General features: G+C 43.3%; 1 protein-coding gene across 8 annotated transcripts in view; it reads left to right on the forward strand.

Annotated features, from left to right (window-relative positions):
* Window positions 1-19,448, forward strand: part of FBRSL1 (fibrosin like 1) — a 456,102-nt gene that overhangs the window by 135,367 nt on the left and 301,287 nt on the right. Inside the window, exon 1 of one of the 8 annotated variants that reach the window (XM_039332301.1) lies at window positions 19,355-19,377. The exons of the other annotated variants lie outside the window; for them this stretch is intronic. The gene's annotated coding sequence lies outside the window, so the exon portion shown is untranslated. Of the gene's footprint in view, window positions 1-19,354; window positions 19,378-19,448 lie in introns of those variants that run through there. 8 annotated transcript variants of the gene reach the window in all.

The raw sequence follows: 19,448 nt of genomic DNA on the forward strand, positions 1-19,448 counted from the left end.
AAGGACTGCCTGTACATTTATGCTTTCGAGCTGCTGAACAGTCTGTGATTCCGTCTCTCGGTATTTTAGCAACCGCCGGTGTCGGATGTGTTTGCAGACAATTGTGGATCCACCTCTCCCTTCCCTCCCCCTTCCACCTCTTCCATTCCTCCTTTTCAACGAGATTCGGTTTTTTTTTTTTTTTCCCTTTCCCCCAGCCACTTTAACAAAAGCGTTCATCTCTCTCGGTGGCTGGCCACCGTGTCAAGCGTTGACATGACGAGGGAGGCATCTGTCAGAGAGCAGACATCAGGACGGGCTCTGCATCAGCTTGGCCACGTCTTCAAATGATGCCTTTCAACAGGAGGTGGCTGAGCTGCCAAGACATCAAAAGACACATCCCTAGATTGACAGACAGCTGTGAATCAGCCCGGAACACCTTCGAACGCCCCCTGAAATCTGGAATCCCAGCCATTCTGGGAGAGATCAATTTAATTTAAACTATATACTAGTTTGTTTGTCCCGGAAATCAGCGTTTTAGCAGTTTTGACTAGTCTTTTTAAATGGATATACCTGGCCCTCGAATTTTTAGGATAATTGCAGACATATATTGAGTCATAAAAGGGCTGAGTTGGAAGACCCCTGCATTATGCAATCACCAGGAGTCAAGCCTTGACTTTGCAAAGATGTAAAGTCTTCCAGATGTGCTAAGGTCCACCTCCCATCAGCTTGTCCAGTGCTCAGGATGATAGGAGAATGCATTTCAGCCATATCACCAGGCCTCACATTCATCCCGATGTAAAAAGTCAACAAGGAGAACATCTACTCCCCATGCAGAATCTCTCAAGTTCATTTTGGGTCATCCTCAAATTCGTGTCTTGGGAAAGATGCCATCTTCATTGGCAGAGGCTCTCAGCAGGAATAGCCCTCACCAGATCAGGTGGCCAAACAGCTGGACTGCTTGTCCTCTGACTAATAACATGCCCTGAGCAAAACTAAGAATAGCTCTTAATGGAGGAGGCTGGAGGGCATGTATAAAATGCATGCCGTTGATTTAGACACAAAGGAATTAAAAGAGAAATAAGCACTCTAGATCTTAGAAGCCCTGGTGGAACAGGTTAGAAGTCAGGATGGCAGTCTGACTCTGCCCACAGCCAGGAGTTTGACCCTGATGGGGGCTCAACATTGACTCAGCCTTCCATCCTCCCAAAGTCCATAAGATGAGAACCCACATTGTTGGGCGCAATATGCTGACTCTAAATCACCCAGAGAGGGTTGTAAAGCAGTGCATAGCATTATATAAGTGTAAGAGCTATTGCTATGGCCCTTCCTTCCTTCCTTCCTTCCTTCCTTCCTTCCTTCCTTCCTTCCTTCCTTCCTTCCTTCCTTCCTTCCCTCCCTCCCTCCCTCCCTCCCTCCCTCCCTCCCTGCATTGCAGGAATAACTCACTGCTCACAGCCAGGAGTTTGATCCTGACCTCAAGGTTGACTCAGCCTTCCATCCTTCCAAGGTCCGTAAGATGAGGACCCAGATTGTTGGGCACAATTTGCTGCCTCTGTAAATCACTCAGAGAGGGCTGTAAAGCATTATGAAGCGGTATGTAAGTCTAGGTGCTAATGCTCTTGCTAGAACCTGGTTTCTGAGTTGTGCAATATGGGATGAGCGGTTAGAAAGTGGAACATCAGTGAAAACTCCATCTCTAAAGTCTAAAGGTGATCAAAGAAAGACAAGAGGAAGGGAGGAACAGAGAAGTATGTGGTTTAATAGAATAACAGAGTTGGAAGGGACCTTGGAGGTCTTCTAGTCCAGCCCCCTGCTCACGCAGGAGACCCTATATCATCCCAGTCAAATGGCTGTCCAACCTCTTCTTGAGAACTTCCAGGGATGAAGCATCCACAACTTCTAGAGGCAAGCTGTTCTCACTGTCGGGATATTTCTCCTTAGTTCTGGGTTGCTTCTCTCTTTAATGACCTTGCAGCCATTACTTCTTGTCCTGCCCTCAGATACTTTGGAGAATAAGCCAATCCCCTCTTCTCTGTGAGAGCCCCTCAAATACTGAAAGAAGGTTATCATGTCTCTCCTAATCCTTGTCTTCAATAGCTAGACATACCCTAGCTTCCTCAACCGTAAATAAAATAAAATAAAATAAAAGCATGAAATGTTTGATTTTGAGCATATGACACATGATTTCAGAATCGAGCATTCCTTTCTTTTATTTTATTTCTTTTACTTGACTTTATTATTTCATTGTATTATTTTATTCAGTTCAATTTCATTCTGTAGAAACCTTTTTTGTTGCCCCAGATTCTTCTTCTTCTTCTTCTTCTTCTTCTTCTTCTTCTTCTTCTTCTTCTTCTTCTTCTTCTTCTTCTTCTTCTTCTTCTTCTTCTTCTTCTTCTCTTCTTCTTTTTCTTCTTCTTCTTAATATTAATATTATTATTCTTATTATTTTCTTCTTCTTCTTTCTTCTCCTCCTCCTCCTCCTGTTCTTCATTCTTCTTCTTCTTCTTCTTCTTCTTCTTCTTCTTCTTCTTCTTCTTCTCTCCTCCTCCTCCTCCTCCTCCTCCTCCTCTCTTCTTCTTCTTCTTCTTCTTCTTCTTCTTCTTCTTCTTCTTCTTCTTCTTCTTCTTCTTCTTCTTCTTCTTCTTCTTCAAAAACCAACAAAACTATTAGCTGATTAGACAAGTAGATGGAAAGGGAAAATCTGGCTACGAAGCAGCACATTGAAAACGATGCTGCCGTAAATGATTCTGGCACTATAAGCCAAGCTTGAGCTCAAAAGCTAAGAGGCAATTAGTTGAGGCTCATGACAATTTCCCCATTTTCAGGCCTCTTAGCTAAAATGCCTTCGCTGTTAAGTCACCTGTAAGCTGTCAAGGGCTGTCAAGTAGATGGGGGGAAAAAAAAAGCTGGAGCAATTTGGTGATGACATCTCCCCCTCTCCAATCCAGCATTCTGAATTGCAGAATTGGATGTAACAAACCTGGTTATTTCCCAGTCATAATTGCAGGTTCATGGATATGCCTGGCACGTTCCTTGGGACCGCGGGATTTGAACACCGGGTAGGATGATGTCTACAGAGGTGGGGGGCGGGATCATTGCAAAGCCCATTTGAGAACTGAATTACTGTATAAACCAACATAGACCTCTACACATGTTTTAATAAGGCCTAGGAAGACCTTTTGAGTGCCAAAGAATTGCGGCCTTTGAACTCTGGTGCTGGAGAAGACTCCTGCAAGTCCCCTGGACTGCAAGGCGATCCAACCGGTCAGTCCAAGAGGAGATCAACCTTGACTGCTCTTTAGAAGGAAGGCCAGATCCTGAAGTTGAAACTCAAGTACTTTGGCCACCTAATGAGAAGGAAGGACTCACTGGAGAAGAGCCTGATGCTGGAAAAGATGGAGGGCAAGAGAAGAAGGGGACGACGGAGAATGAGGTGTCTGGATGGAGTCACTGAAGTAGGAGGCGTGAGTTTCAATGGACTGCAGAAGATGGCAGAAGACAGGAAGGCCTGAAGGAACGTTGTCCATGGGGTCGCGATGGGTCGGACATGACTTCGCAACTAACAACAACAACAACAAGACCTTACTTGTTTGCTCCCATATTTTTGTTGGAGAGCAATGGTCTCGGGTCAGGAGGTGGGATCAAACAGGGAATTAGTCTGGAATCTTTAGGTAGGCACAAGAGGGCAAGGTCTGACCCCCATTGAATGACTTTGAAATTCCACTTGTCCAGCCCAGATGCAGACTGCCAGCTTGGAGAGTTGAGGGTTGGTTGTTTTCTTTCATTTTGTAGCCAGGCAACATCATTGGTGGGGTTTGTGAAGTGGCAGAGAAGGAGAGGAGGAGGAGGAGGAAGAGGACTGTGAGGTCCTTGGTGCTCTCTCAGCTTGGTTGTTTTCTTGCAGATGTTTCATGACCCAACTAGGGAACATCATCAATGCTTGAAGGAAGTGGGGTTTGCGGAGAGGAGAGGGGAGGAAGAGGAGGAGGGAGGAAGGAAGGACTATGGGATCCTTGGTGCTCTCTGAGCTTGGTGGTTTTCTGGCAGACATTTCATTACCCAGCTAGGTAACATCATCAGTGCTAGAAAGCAGTGGGGTTTGTGGAGTGGAGGAGAAGGGGAGGAAAAGAGGAGGAGGGAGTGGGGTTTCTGAAATGGTGGTGGAGGAGGAGGATTGAGGGGTCCCTTAGTGCCTTCTGAGCTTGGTAGTTTTCTTGCAGATGTTTCAGGACCCAACTAGGGAACATCATCAGTGCTAGAAGGGAGTGGGGTTTGTGGAAGAGGAGGAGGAGGACTGTGGGGTCATTGGTGCTCTCTCATGACCCAACTAGGTAACATGATTAATGCTAATCTGGGGAGATTCCTGTAAAACACGCAGAGGGCACAGAACGGTAGCTGGTTTGAACACTACACATATTGGGTCTGGTTGTTTGCCCCTGACCATTTTTTATTTGAGCAACAACAACAACAACAACAAAGAGCAAAGGGAACCCCCTTTGAAATGGTAACCGTGGAGCTTTTCAGAACGTGGTGTGTGCTTTTGGGTTGAAAAAGGTCCAGAAGTTGTAGCTAGACAACTTCAGAGGCGCTGTGAACGTTTGCCCTTTGCGATGAGAGGAGATTTAGTGACCTCATGGTTTGTCTTCTCCTGATCTCTGCAACCCTGCTCTCTCTCTCTCTCTCTCTCTCTCTCTCTCTCTCTCTCTCTCTCTCTCTCTCTCTCTCTCTCCCTCTCTCTGCAAGGATCTCCTTCTTTCCCCGATGCCGGTCAAATGTTAACAAACCCTTTAAACTTGAAAACGAGGGAGGCAAAGCTATCTTGCAAGGAGGCCTTCCTCTCAACAGCTGTGCAGATTCAGAGGAGAGAGAAAAAGCAGACTGGGTGACATCAACCCTGCTGAAGGTATGAATTAAAGATGAGAACTTAATAAAACTCGAGTGGGGGAAAGAGGAGGATCAAAGCTACAATATCTTCATTTCTGGGCAGACAGCTCCACCTTTCTTTTGGCAAGCTTTGCTTGGAGATAATCTTTGAAACAAAAGGATGCCTGGTCCATGAGTCGAAGCTGCCCTCTGCTGGGTTGTTCTGAAATAATGAAAAGGAATGCTCCGAAAGTGACATTTCCAAGGGATGTGCCTTCAGCCTTATGAGGGTGGTGGTGGAGATGGAGAAGTAGCTGATAATGGAGAAAGAAAGGGGAAATAATAATAATGGAGGAGGAGGAGAAGGAGGGGAGATGTTTTCATAATAATGGAGAAAGAGAAGGTGAAGGATATTTTTTTCGTAATAATGGAGAAGACGGAGAAGGAGGAGAAAAAGAGGGGAGAGCAGGAGAAGGAACAGCAAAGGAGAAGGAGTACAAGACTGAGGCCAGCAAAATCTGTCACCGTCAATTGATGTCGTCCCTTCACAAAGGGTCCACCCTGTTGTTTCATAACCCAAGCTACTGTAGGTAACATCATCAGTGCTAGATCATCACTACCACCGATGATGTTCCCTAGTTTGGGTCATGAAACATCTGCAAGAAAACAAGCGAATCAGAGAGTAGACATGGCCAAGAGCTGCAGAGAGGAGGAGGAGGAGGAAGAAGAAGAGGAGGAGGAGGAAGAAGAAGAAGAGGAGGAGGAGGAAGAAGAGGAGAAGGAGGATGATCATGATTCTGTAAGCAATTTTTCTACAGAATGCCTGCTGATGCTATTTATAGAAAGGAAGAACAAAAGACATGATTTAATAATACATTCTCTGGAACCGGGGATTCAACCTTGAGGGAGGACAGCTTGGCAGAACACTCCCAAGTTGTTTAAAGGAGTACAATCAGGAGCAGATGTGCAAAACTTCTAAACAACCTGCTCTCCTGGAAGCTGTCTGATAAAGCGGCCTGTCCTTATAACCCTAAGCTTATGCGCTGCTGTTCCTTATTCGAAGAATCTCAGGGTTGAGTTGAGAGTCATCAATGTTACTGGATGACTGCAAGCATCTGAAGGGTCTTCCCAAAGAAGACTGCGATTAAGCCGCTTATCCGCTGCTCTTCTGAGCAATCTTCACAGGACATATTTCAATATTTTAATTAAAAATTAGGAGGAGTTTCCTGGGGAAGATATAATGGGCCACAGAGCCCCTTCTGTAATTTCCTTCCAAGCCTTTTTTTTTTTCCTTAGAATTGTTAATCCATTTAGACTGCCTTTTCCTTCCCTGGCGCCTATATGTTCTACCTCTAATGGGTTTTTGTACCGTCAGAAGAGGCCTGATCGATTTCAAGTGAAGCAAATATAATAATTCCACCTCTATTTCAGGTGGAACAGGGGAAAAAAAAAAAGCATGCTTTAAAACCAAAGAGAGGGGAAGGGAAGGGAAAGGAAAGGAAAGGAGGGCTATTTCCCCAATTCTCCCTTCCTTTAAAGTTGCTTTATTAGGGTGCCTTGAAAAGGGAGAATGCTGATAAATAAAAAGAAATGTAACCTTAGCTTTCTCCTTCCTTCTCAATTTCTAGGAAAGGTTCATTTGGGGGAAAAGGCGTGTATGTGTGTAGGAAACGACAAATACAAAGAATAATTTGTATTGCCGTTCACTTTGGATACAAGGAAGGAAGCATTTTCTTCCCTCTGCTCTTGACAGCAAAAAATCATAAGATAATCTGAATTAATGAAATGCAGCATTTGATTAAAAGAACACAAAGAGACGGACGAGGGGGGGACATGATAGCAGTGTTGCAATATCTCAGGGGCTGCCCCAAAGAAGAGGGAGTCAAGCTATTCTCCAAAGCGCCAGAAGGCAGGACAAGAAGCAACGGATGCAAACTAATCAAGGAGAGAAGCAACCTAGAACTAAGGAGAAACTTCCTGACAGTTAGAACAATTAACCAGTGGAACAACCTGCCTCCAGAAGCTGTGGATGCGCTAACGCTGGAAGTTTTTAAGAAGAGACTGGACAGCCATTTGTCCGAAATAGTATAAGGTTTCCTGCCTGAGCAGGGGGTTGCACTAGATGACCTCGAAAGTCCCTTCCAACATCATCATTATTATTATTATAAACCACCATCGCCGAACTGTTGGATTAAACTGAATAATTGAGCTGATCAGACTTTTGTTTCTTTAACAAGGATGGCCTTTAAATCTGTCTTGACAGTTGAAGCCTGCCTTATTTATTTCTTTTTGGTATCCAAAGTGTAAAAAAAAAAACGAACCCAAACTAAAAAAAAAAAGTAAAGGCAGAAAAGAGAGAGTAAAGAAAGAAAGAAAAAAAGACGTCGAAAGAAAGAAGAAAAAGAAATGGAACAAAACAGCTTCCGATTTCTCTTGCAGGAAACCTAAGTACAATTGCAAAGTTATCTCTTTACTCAGGGATGACAAAAGAAACCTGTTCTGCTTTCCAAGTTTTTTTTTCCTAATCTCAAAAGCATGAATCATAAGTGCATTATCTCTGCACATGCCTTTTTTTCTCTCCGGAAAGAAGCTATTTTAGCCACTTCTGGAAGTCCCATCGTAGTTCCATGATTTTTTATTTAATGTTTTTCATAAAGCCTGGTTTTATTTCCAACATTCTGGCTTTGCTCCACACCCTGGTCCTGCAGGATAGGAAGCTGAAGGTCCCATCTCTTTGGAGATGACCTCAGCTGTCCCCAGTCTGTGCTTCTCCAGGGATTGGCTGGAGCTCCTGAGAACCAGAGGGCAGCAGACTGGGAATGACTAAGCAAATGCAAGCCTTTCTTTGGTGCCAGGAGCTAAGCAGGCTTGGCACGAAGTAATACTTGAATGGCAGATGGCAAAGCTCCAGGGACTTCTAAGGTCTCACACCAGACTCAGGAGAGAGATTCTGCATCTCACTGGCTGATACAGTCACTCCAATGGATTCAGCTATGTAGCTAGAATAGAATGGGCTACCCAGATGGCTCTCTCGTTCTCTCTCTCTCTCTTATCTACCCAGCTATCCCTCCCTCCCTCCTTTCCTCCCTCCGTCTTTTCCTTCCTTCCTTCCTTCCTTCCTTCTTCCCTCCCTTCCTCCCTGTCTTTTCCTTTCTTCTAGCATTTCCCCTTCCTTCCTTCCTTCCTTCCTTCCTTTCTTTCTTTCTTTCTTTCTTTCTTTCTTTCTTTCTTTCTTTCCTTCCTTCTAGCATTTCCTCCCTTCCTGTCTTTTCCTTTCTTCTAGCATTTCCTTCCTCCCTCTCTCCCTCCCTCCCTCAATTCCACTCCCTTCTAGCACTGATGATGTTACCTAGTTGGGTAATGAAATGTCTGCCAGAAAACCACCAAGCTCAGAGAGCACCAGGGACCCACAGTCCGTCCGTCCTTCCTTCCTTCCTTCCTTCCTTCCTTCCTTCCTTCCTTCCTTCCTTCCTTCCTTCCTTCCTTCCTTCCCTCCCTCCCTCCCTCCCTCCCTCCCTCCCTCAATTCCACTCCCTTCTAGCACTGATGATGTTACCTAGTTGGGTAATGAAATGTCTGCCAGAAAACCACCAAGCTCAGAGAGCACCAGGGACCTCATAGTCCGTCCTTCCTTCCTTCCTTCCTTCCTTCCTTCCTTCCTTCCTTCCTTCCTTCCTTCCTTCCTTCCTTCCTTCCTCCCTCCCTCCCTCCCTCCCTCCCTCCCTCCCTTCCCTCCAGCTTCTCTCTCTCTATTTTATTTTGCTACCTGGAATAACATCCTGAAGAAGGGAACGTCAAATGTTTTCTGTATTTTTAACCAGGAAAATTCTCCAGGAGTTGAGTTTGACGATACCTCCCTTCTTTTCATCTGATGAAGTGGAAGGTGGAGTTGGTGAGAGTAAATACAGAATAAGAGCGCTGGAAGGGACCTTGGAGGTCTTCTCGTTCAACTCTATGCCCAAGCAGAAGACCCTCTAGCATCCTGGACAGAGAGTTGTCCAATCTTTTCTTGAAAAACGTCCAGTGATGGCGCACCCACAATTTCCCGAAGGCAGGCTATTTATTCCACTGATATACGGTTCTCATTGTAAGGAAATTTCTTCCTAATTCTAGCTTTGGATAATAATAATAATAATAATAATAATAATAATAATAATAATAATAATAATAATAATAATAATAATAATAATAATAATAATAATAATAAAGTTGGAAGGGACCTTGGAGGTCATCTAGTCCAACCCCCTGCTCGGGCAGGAAACCCTACACCATTTCGGACAAATGGCTGTCCAGTCTCTTCTTAAAAACTTCCAGTGTTGGAGCATTTATCTCTTGATACATTTCCCTCCATCCTTTACTTTTTGTCCTGCCCTTAGCTGCTCTGGAGAAAAGCCTCTTAGATGGCGTGGGTTTTGTTTTTGTTTTTCCCCCATTCCAGTCCAGTTCTTGTCGTCTTTTCTTCTTGCCTAGTCGTTTTTAAAAAATAAATGTTTTTAGCTGGGAGTTGGGTGACGTACAAATTGAATTAGAAATCATAATAAGAAATGTGGTCGTGGAGACCTTATCTTCACGCCGCCTGCCTTTTTTTTGGGGGGGGGGGCTGGAACCCAGAGTTTCTTTGGAGCTGTACCTGATTCCTGGTTGACTTGCCAATCTTCCAAATTGCTCTTTTAATTTCCCCGTCTGGCCTACAACCCCAGGATTCCCTGGGAGTTTCCCACCCAATTACCGACCAGGCCAAATCCAGCTTCTCTTCCCAACTCAAGTCAGTGCCTGCCAGTTGCAGCCACTTGTTGAGACTTTGGAGACCCACGAAAGGCAGAGAGTTGGCTTTAATTCTGACAAGGCGAAGATACCATCCCTGTTTTATCTCTTGCAGGCTTGCTAATATCCCCGCTTGCTTCCGAAATGCAAATCTCTTTTTTTTTCCTCTGGGCCCTCCACTGCAGCCAGATAGTGAAGTGTTTAAGCACATTTTTTAGTGGGAAGGTTTTCCTTGTCAAGACTACTTAGCGGGCAGTTAAAACAAGTCACTTAAGCCCTTCTGCGGCTGGTGTTCATGCCAAGGAAGGTGGCTTGTCTCTCCCGCAAGCAAAACTATTAATATGCTAAGTAAAGCCCTGTTGCTCTTGAGCTTAATTCTGATGCAAATAAGGTTTTTTTTTTTTTTTAAGTCAGCCTCTGCTAAGGAGCATCGGAAGGCTGTGTTTTTTTTTTTTTAATGGCTTTTTCATCTTCTCTTCTTGAAGACTTTCCTGCTGTTAGAGTAACCTCATTTCAGATTCCGCTTCCAGACCTCACGGTGCTTCTCTTGGTTTTTTGTTTTTTGTTTTTTTGTTTTGGAAGGCCGCCCTTTCCCATTTACCCACACTTAGCAGTTTATGCCTCGCTATTAATAAGGACCGCTGCTCCTGTAAATGGCAACTGGAGACCTTTGGCGTCAAGTGGACAGCCTTCTGATGGCTTCACAGAGAGTTAAAATGCAGGTAATGGAGCATGAACACTTCTGCTAGGTCAGTGGGATGGTTGGGAGGTCATTGGCCTTGCCTCATATTTCTTCTCGGTGTTCAGAAGTTGCTTTGTGGGTTTTTCAGAAGTACCCGCCCCCCCCCCTTTTTGAGTAGGGTTCAACACCACTCAACCCTGCTACATCCCTTCTGGGAGTGTTACCAATGGACATCTAATAGAACCCTTGAAGATGCTCACAACCTATAGAGGTGGCTTTCCTCTAGGAATCACGTCCTTGGGGTGTTGAAGAATTCCTTCCTTGGGGCCTGACAGCTGCCTCTAATTTTCATTAAGACACTTTCAATTAAAATTTAATTAAGAACTGAGATGGAGTGTCGGCATGATGCAAAGCAAAGCACCACTTCAAGGAATGTGTCTGGGTGACTCGTGATGTCTTCTGAACATCGGTGAAGAATAAGATGGATGGATAGTTGCAGGCCAATATATATACGAAAGAGACTCCCCTCAGGATATCTTCTTGACTTCTTTATTGCTTAGCACAAAAAAGCATTATGTAGAAAAAGAGCAGATAGAGCTGTGGGGGTGGAGTTAAGCAAGTAATCAGCCTAGAATCCTCACATTCCCGCTAAAGGTCTAAGACTAAGTCTAATCCTTCTTGAATTCTGTTGACTATTACCTGGTGCCAATTTAGTATTGGACCTTAGTTGACTAGATTATTATGTCTATGCTTGAGCAATAAACCTTTTTGACTGCAGCGTTTCCTATGATCCTGATTCTTTGCAGCTGATTCTTTTTACCTTGATCTTCAAGGTGTCTACAGATATTGCATTAACATTTCACATCCCAGTTCCATATCTTCATTGAACAAAGGGGAACAGTATGCTGCATTTATGTCATTAAAATTTGTAGAAGCTTTGAAAAAAATTGGTTGTGCTCACTTTAATTTCAAACTAGGGAGAATTTTGGTCCTTAGCAGCTGGGAGTCAGTGTATTTGTTCAGTTTAGCTGTCTATTAATACACAGTGCGGAAGAGAGAGAGGGGGGGGGGAAAGCTAATTTTGACCATCTGCCTCTTTATTGTCTTTTACCAAATGCTATGACAATAGCTAACTAAAATAACAACTTCCAATTTCCAGTTTATGAAAGCCAAACTGTGAGTCTTAATTCTTCCTTCTCGTCTTTTTTTTTTTCATTTTCATAAGCTTTCATTTTAAACAAACAAACAAAGAAAGAAATGGTCTTAAGATAGGATCCAGTTAGGCAGGCTGTTGTAAAAACAGGTTCAGTAAGTTTTGGGCTCTGCAAGCACAGAGGTGATTGCTCTGATCGATTTGCAAATTTTGAAACAACCTGCAACAAAATTGTGTTCTGAAATGGACTTCCTCAGGTGCATTCAACCAACGCAAAATATTAGGCTGATTGAGGGATCCTTGGTGCTTTCTGAGCTTGATTGTTTTGTTGCAAAACAAAACGGGATATCCAATGCAAAGCTTGAACCAGACCCTGCTTCTTTATTCAGATGTACTTTTGTTTATCAGAGCAAAACCGTGTCTTTATTCCCCTGGCTTTTGCTGGGAATTCCCACTTACGCACCTGTGGGAATTTGAAATATACTTTCAAATATTTGCCCATCTATCAAGGACGTAGGATAGGCAAATCTTGATGGCCTTAAAAATGTCATCACAGAATGTCAGCTGTTCCAAGTAAAGCTGCCTTTTGCAATTGACTGAGGGCAAATTTGTCAATGCCGGTGGTGGACAGATGATGCTCCAGTTGTTATTTATTAAATTTATGTGCTTGAAACCTTTCTCCCTGTTGGGTTCAAGTTCTCACCAGCTACTTAGCCTTAACATGAAGGTTTCCAAAGGTCAATTATGGTTAGCTGGGATGAAGAACCACCATCAGGATTAAAGTGGTAGGCCAAAGATAACCTCTGTTACGACCACCAACCCTTTCTGGATGGTGTTCAAATCACTAAAAGGATATTAGACATTTGTAACAGCCAATTTTGGAAATGGAGGAGATGTTAATTCTTACAATTTGAAGGAGCCCATCAAGCACCGTTTAAAAACAACGGTTGCTAGATTGCTTTGATATTTACACCTGTAATGGGTTAAATGGCCTTATTGACTAAGTCTAGAGAATCATCCCTTCAAAGAGCCAGCTTGGGACCACTTCCAGTTCCTCTTGAAAAGAATTACCCCAAAATTGTCCAATTTATCATAGAAAGCCAAATGGAGCAGTTCTTCCCACCCAAGAGTTAAGCAGGGTCACGTCAGCTGCATTTCAGCATCTCATTAAGAGCACAATAAACCAGTAGCACCGCCTGGCTTGAACCGGGCTGCGGAATTAAAATGAACTAGTTAACACTCTTATGTCCCCGGGGAAATATTTCTCTGCTGTAATACAGCTCGCTCTCTCAACCCTCCCTACGAAGGAAAAGGGGGAGGGAGAGATCATGTTGCCTTTCCAGATCTTCTGCTCCTTCGGGAATGGCATCCTGGCTGATGAAAATGTCGTTGATTGCAAATACTAGAGGAAATATGGGTCATTGCTGATGCAGTAATTCGTTGTGGCAAGCCCTAGCAAATGTAAAGCTTGATAAATAGGATATAATCTGTAGTCTCTCTCTCTCCTCTTTCGATTCCTCTTCAGCTCTAGGGTAGATGGAATTGACGGCTTTCCACCAGGGAATTGACGGCGTCAGGGAAATCCAGAGTTTCAGGCTTGTCCTCAACTTACAATGGTTTGTTTAGTGACTATTCAGAGTTAACAACGGCACTTTGGGAGGAAGCCACTAAATTTCATTTTTAATGGGTGCCATTATGCCCCCAGGAAAAAATGACAATAAAAGTTATTTATCTAAGGTCAGAATTTTGATCACACGACCGCGGGGGTGCTGCAATGGTCATAAGTGTGAAAAACGGTCGTAAGTCACTTTTTCCAGTGCCGTTGTAACTTCCACCGGTCACTAAACAAACTTGTAAGTCAAGGACTACCTGTGTTTCCTTTTTAAGGCAAACGAAAGCTGTCGTCCGATCCTGAGGGACCTATTCATTTTGTTCCACTTCTTTTTTTTTTTAATCCCCAGCCTCTTCACACATGCGCACTGCGTTTCAGCACGCTTCTATTTCTTTGTGTCTATTAAAACTCATATTTTAATTGCTCTGCTTCCGTAGGGTGCTTGTTTTTATGGCTTCAGAGAGCTACCATTTCTTTTATTCAAGCTAAATTTAACTTGGTGCTGATAACCCTCGCAAACATCATTAAGCTCTGTGCGTTGTTTATTTTATTTTATTTTATTTTGAAAAAAATATATCGACCAGGTCTTCCTGTAAATGTTTGGCTTTAAGAAAACAAATGAGTAGCAGCAAGAGAAAAAAAAAAGACAGTAAATTCTATCTGCTGTCTGTTCCTCAGGATCTTTTGTGGAAGTGAGACCTAGGCTAGAGTAAATTATAATAATAAACTTTATTGTCATTGTATGTGTATACACAGTGTACACATTCGACGAAATTTACGTGACACCCAAAGACCAGGTCCCACACGCATAATCCCCAAACACACTCCCACCCACCCCTAAAACCACCCAAACATCTACCCAACAGACCAAGTAATACTGTCCAACAGTTCACTGATGGTGGCCCTTTAGTTCATTATTGAGTGCAATTACAGCTCTGGGATAAAAACTATTCAGAAAACGTTGTGGTCCGAGTTTTAATTGTTCTGTTTCTTCGGCCAGAAGGCAACCGTCCCAAAAAATTGTAAGCAAGATGGGAAGAGTCTCTGAGAATGTTATGCAACAAAATGGAGGCTAAGCAAATTTTGCCTGAGGCAGATGGGTTTTATTTCACATTTTATTGGTTTGGTAGACCCCGGGCATGCAAGCAATGGTATTCCCCAGGACACTTTATGGAACTGATGCTTTTTGAACTTGGGTGTCGGTGAAGACTCCAGAAAAGACCATGGGCAGCCAAGAAAACAAACAAATGGACCACTAAACAGATCAACCCAGAATGCTGGGTTGACCCACAACAGACCAGGCTCAAATTTATTTATTTATTTATTTATTTATTTATTTATTTATTTATTTATTTATTTATTTATTTATGAGACTTATTTACCACTTTAAGTGCAAGCACTCTCTAAGCGGTGTACACCAGTAAGCAATGTATATATATATTTACATTGCCCCCAACAATCTGGGTCCTCATTTTACCTACCCCGGAAGGATGGAAGGCTGAGTCAACCTTGAGCCGGTGAGATTTGAACCGCTGACCTGCTGAACACAGTCAGCTAAAGTGGCCTGCAGTACTGCACCCTAACTGCTGCGCCACCTCGGCTCAAATTGTCCTGTTTCAGACATGTTATGTGAAGATGTAACTTTCTAGAGAAGACTGTAATGTTGGGAAAGGTGGAAGAAAAGGAGATGACCAGCAAGGTGGATGAATTCAGATGATGGGTACATTGTTAGAATTGCTGAAGGACCAGGTGAGGGACAGATCACCATGGAGAACATCTGCCTACGTGGTTGCTAGCAGTCCACACTGGCCTGAAGGCACACAATCACTCAGTCAACCAGTGGTGGTCAACCGTGGCAACTTGAAGAGGTGTGGACTTTATCTCCCAGAATTCCTCAGCCAGCATCCTCAGTCAATGGCAAGACTTAACTCCCTGGAGAAGGCTGTAATGCTGGGAAAGGTAGAAGGAAAGAGAAGATAACTATCAGCAAGGTGGATGGACTGTTAGAATGGTGATGGGTACACTATTGGAAGGACCAGGTGAGAGAGAGAGAGATCACCGTGCAGAAAATCCACCTGTGTGGTCACTAGGAGTCAACACCAACTTGGCAACATCAATCAGACCCCAAAGATCCATTATTCATCAGGTGGAAGAGGCTATTGAGTTCCAAAGTTTTATTTCTGATTGTGTTGAAGCTTACATCGCTTGTTTGATTGTCCCTTTCAGTCTTCCATAAAACAGTGTAAATATTTGGATTGGCAGCTCTCAATGACCTATTTGGTTCCTTGCAACTTCTCTTTCTGGTTCTGCTTTCTGTAGTAGAGCAGATACTGAGAGACTCTGAAGGTAGAGATCGCATGTCCTGAGGATCTTGAGATCATTGGACTAGCTATCTGCAATAATCTCTACTATTTCCAGGCATTCAAGCAGATCTGCAATTCAGCATGATCACTTAAAGAAAATATGCAATGGGTATCTCCTAAGTAAGAGCTAAAGAAGCCAGAGTAATGATTTATAAGTTCCACCAGCAACCAGCCTTTCAGTTCCTTACCTCTTTCCAGTCTTAGGATGGGTCAATAAAAATGTCCTGTTGATAAGCTGTGGACTAGTTCTTTGGGCTTTTTCTACACTGACTTGCAGTTTGAGGTTGGAGTACCCCTCAGCAGACACAAGGGATTGAACTTGGGGTCTTCTTCATGTGTAGGAGATGCTTAACCACTAAGCTGTGGCCGTTCCCAAGATCTGCTTTTGAGCAGATCTTGACAAGCTATAGCCTTCAGCCTGGTTTCAGAAGCCTTCTGCAAAATTCAGCTCGGCTTTCCAGCACGCAATTATAATCCATTATATTGGTGCACAGAAGAAAGGGAAGAGGCGGCCATCTTTAGCTTCTCTCTCACCTCCTATCAGTTTACCACTTGGAGATCCAGTATCTGTCACCCTTCCACCTCCCAAAAGTTTCTCCGCTCCAGCTTCAAAGTTATAGTAACTACGTAGTAACTTAGGATCCCCTGTTGTTGTACACCACAAGCTGTAGACATGAAATGGTAAAAGGAAGCTGGTAGAAAGGTGTAACTGTATATATTTTTTTTCTTGGCTAAGCTTTCTATGTAATAGTTGGCCTTGCACGTTAGTTGGGTCTACACCTAGTAATAAAAAGCGGTTTATGGCCCCCTATAAACATTCAGAATGACGATTTATAGCTAGTAGATTGAACAACAAATGCCAAACAGGAGGCTGTTTTCAAAGAATTGTTAGGCTGTGGGTTTTCCTCTTAGTTGTAACAAGTATGACTTGGGTGGTAGGGCTAGTAGATGTGTCAAAAAAATGATTTGAAGAAGTGCCGGAGACTTCTGTGTTTGTCATGAAAGGGTTCTATCTTTTTCAGGATTCCATGTTACCTAGAAAAGAACAGTGACAGTTGAATTCATTGTAATTAATCAAATCCTTAAAGTGTCTCTGTCTCTCTCTCTCTCTCTCTCTCTCTCTCTCTCTCTCTCTCTCTCTCTCTCTCTCTCTCTTCGAATTCCAAGCTTCCTTCTACCCTAAGATCAGTTTTGGTGTCTGCTCACTTTGCATTGTGGATTTCTATTGGACAAGCACAATAGAATTCACAATTTGAGTGAATTATGGACTTTTTAGATGTAATGTTGGAACACAGAACCTATTTTAATAAATGTTGACTAGAAAGTAAAATACCAACCATAGATAGATAGATAGATAGATAGATAGATAGATAGATAGATAGATAGATAGATAGATAGATAGATGATAGATAATTCAGTTCTGTTCCACGATATATTGTGAGTCACATAGGGAGACATGATTCCAAATTGGTGCAGATATAAATAAAATGATTTGGTTCATAAGGGGAGGAAAAAATTGCTTAATGGATGTTTACAAAACTTACATTGATGAGTGTTCAACTGTAAAATCTAAGACTTGAGCTAGGTAATCTGTTCTGAAATTCAAGATGTATACTTGTGATTAAAACCGTGAAGCCACCCTATTATAGTTTTATAAGCACATTAACTCTTGTAATTTAAACAATTAGTCTGCATTTTGCATGCCAGATGCATGCATCATGATTTATTAAGGGAAACAGCCTTTCACATCTGGATTTGTTTCTTGATTCATTAAATTTGGATGGAAAAAAAGTTGTTGAAAAATCCCACGACACCCTATCAGCTAGAGTGATTGCTTTTCCATTGCTTGGGATTTTTCCCACTCTATTCTGCTTAGCGATGGTATGTAAAACTCTAGGACTGTTTAGCTTCTAAAATCCAAGCCAGTTTCAGTCCTGAAGACAGAGAGCAAACTTTGGGGAAAGTAAGCAGATGTCTAGTCTTCGGTCGTCTCTGTTTTGTTGTCCAGCACATTTGGACTTGGCAAGATGGAAAGTTCATTCTGCTCAAGGCTGCAGAAAACATTCTGTTTAGCAAGATAACCAAATTAGCCAAATTAAACGCTGCATAATTGTGAAGCTGGGCATAGTTGTGCAAAGATAAGCCAGGGGAAAATAAACCCTCCATAATAATAATAATAATAAACAACTTTAAAGAGTTGGCAGCTACTGGAGTTGCTAGGATTTCTCCTAAAGATTTTGCAAAAGAACGGAGGTTTAGTTGAGGATGGATGACCAATAATAAACAGGTCTAAGTTGTGGGTTCTTTGCGACGTCCGTAAGTCTAGAAATAGACGCTCGAGCAAGGCCCCAAGTGCCCATGACACTCGTGTGAGTGAGGCCCCAAGCACCTGCAACGCTCACATGAATGGGGCTGTACACGCATGCACCAGCCAGCCACTCATGCGGGCTGGTTGCAAATAGGCCACAGATGAGTAGTGGGTCGTGGCCCACAGGTTGGGGACCCCTGGTTTAGAAGTAATGGCAATTTGGACCTAAAAGTACAATTCTAAGTCATATTCATATTCCGTACTTATTGCATATCTGAGTTCTTTTATTAACGCAACGGATCGAACAATAGCAGGAGGGTTCACCTGATACTTGTTTATAACTTCTTTGATAACATGAATTCCTCTAGATGGGTTGGGGGGTCAACATTACCTTCCGCCTCCCAAATGATACGGAGAGCAGGTAGGAAAACTGAAACTTCTGATCCCAAGACTTTCCGGAAGTGGACCATGTTGGGAAGGTTAAACCGTGAGACCCTTTTGCCAAATCTCAATGGTGCCCTTTGAGGGAAGATATGTGCCATTTTTAGAAGGAGCAACATCTTCCCTGTTTTACTGGGAGCAGCACTGGAATGACTTCATGCCTGTTGGGAAGCTGCCAGCTAAGCTGGAAGGTGGGGTCAAGTGAGGGCCTAGCTTGGAGTCTTTGCACAGCCATAAGCAGCATAACCTTAACCTCCCCCAAGATCCCTGAAGTCTAATCTGGTCATTCCCAGGAGAAGGCCAGCAGTCTGAGTAGATTCTTGTAACATAGGTGGCAGCCAATAAAGTTACTTTTGCTATTCACGAGGAGTGACTCTGGTTGCTTGGACACACACACACACACACACACACACACACACACACACACACACACCGGCAAGACCAACCTATCCAGCCAATATTCTTTTCTTTGACAAGCAAAATAGCTCTCCAGGACAAAGAAAGGTCATTTCCAACACCTCGTCCTTGATCTTGGAATAACTAGAGATGACAGGTCCAACGGGATTCTCCCTAGTGCCTAAGCCTGCTTTTAGCTTTGAAGGGTCCTCTTGCTGCCTTCAAGGGTGGCTAGTCCTCTGTTGATCTTTTCTTCTTTAGCGGGGAGGACATTTGATCTGACCAGGAGTTCTTCTTTCTAATGAGATCTCCAGAGCCAGGAAAAGATGGAACCAACCCTTTTAGATTTTCGGTTTCGGAGAAAAGTCTTGGCGATAAAGTTGTGTCTAGCTAAAACAAGAGAGCCAGCAAGAGCTCAAAGGGCAGCAGTGGACCGGCCAGGAATGTCGGGAAGGAGAATGGTAGCAAAGCAGCCCTGGAGAAGGGTGGAGAAGAGCGGTTTCACATTCTAAAGTGGCAGGGCTGTTCATATCAGCCCGGTGTGACATAGTAGGGTTTCTAATTGCTGAAATTACCTTGTCAGGCTGACCTTATCAGCCACCATTCTACCGATTGTTTGGTTTAGATAAGCATTTGAAATGTGATAAACCTTCAATAACCATTCTGCTGATTATAAGCAACTGGTTGACCGCTTGTTTCCGCTTCCTGGGAACAGAGTCGTTTTGCCAAAGGGACAACCTTGACGTGGTCTCTCCTTGTCTTTTTTTCTCTCTCTCTCTCTCTCCTGCTCAGTCCCGTCCTCACACCCTTCACGTAAGTCCAATATCTATTGACCTTTCTTGAAATGTGTTTTTCTAAATCCTCTGAAGTCCTCCCCTTCCACG

Source organism: Crotalus tigris, unplaced genomic scaffold (genome assembly GCF_016545835.1).
Source record: "Crotalus tigris isolate CLP2741 ecotype Arizona unplaced genomic scaffold, ASM1654583v1 scf7180000024461.2689607, whole genome shotgun sequence".
Taxonomy (NCBI): domain Eukaryota; kingdom Metazoa; phylum Chordata; class Lepidosauria; order Squamata; family Viperidae; genus Crotalus; species Crotalus tigris.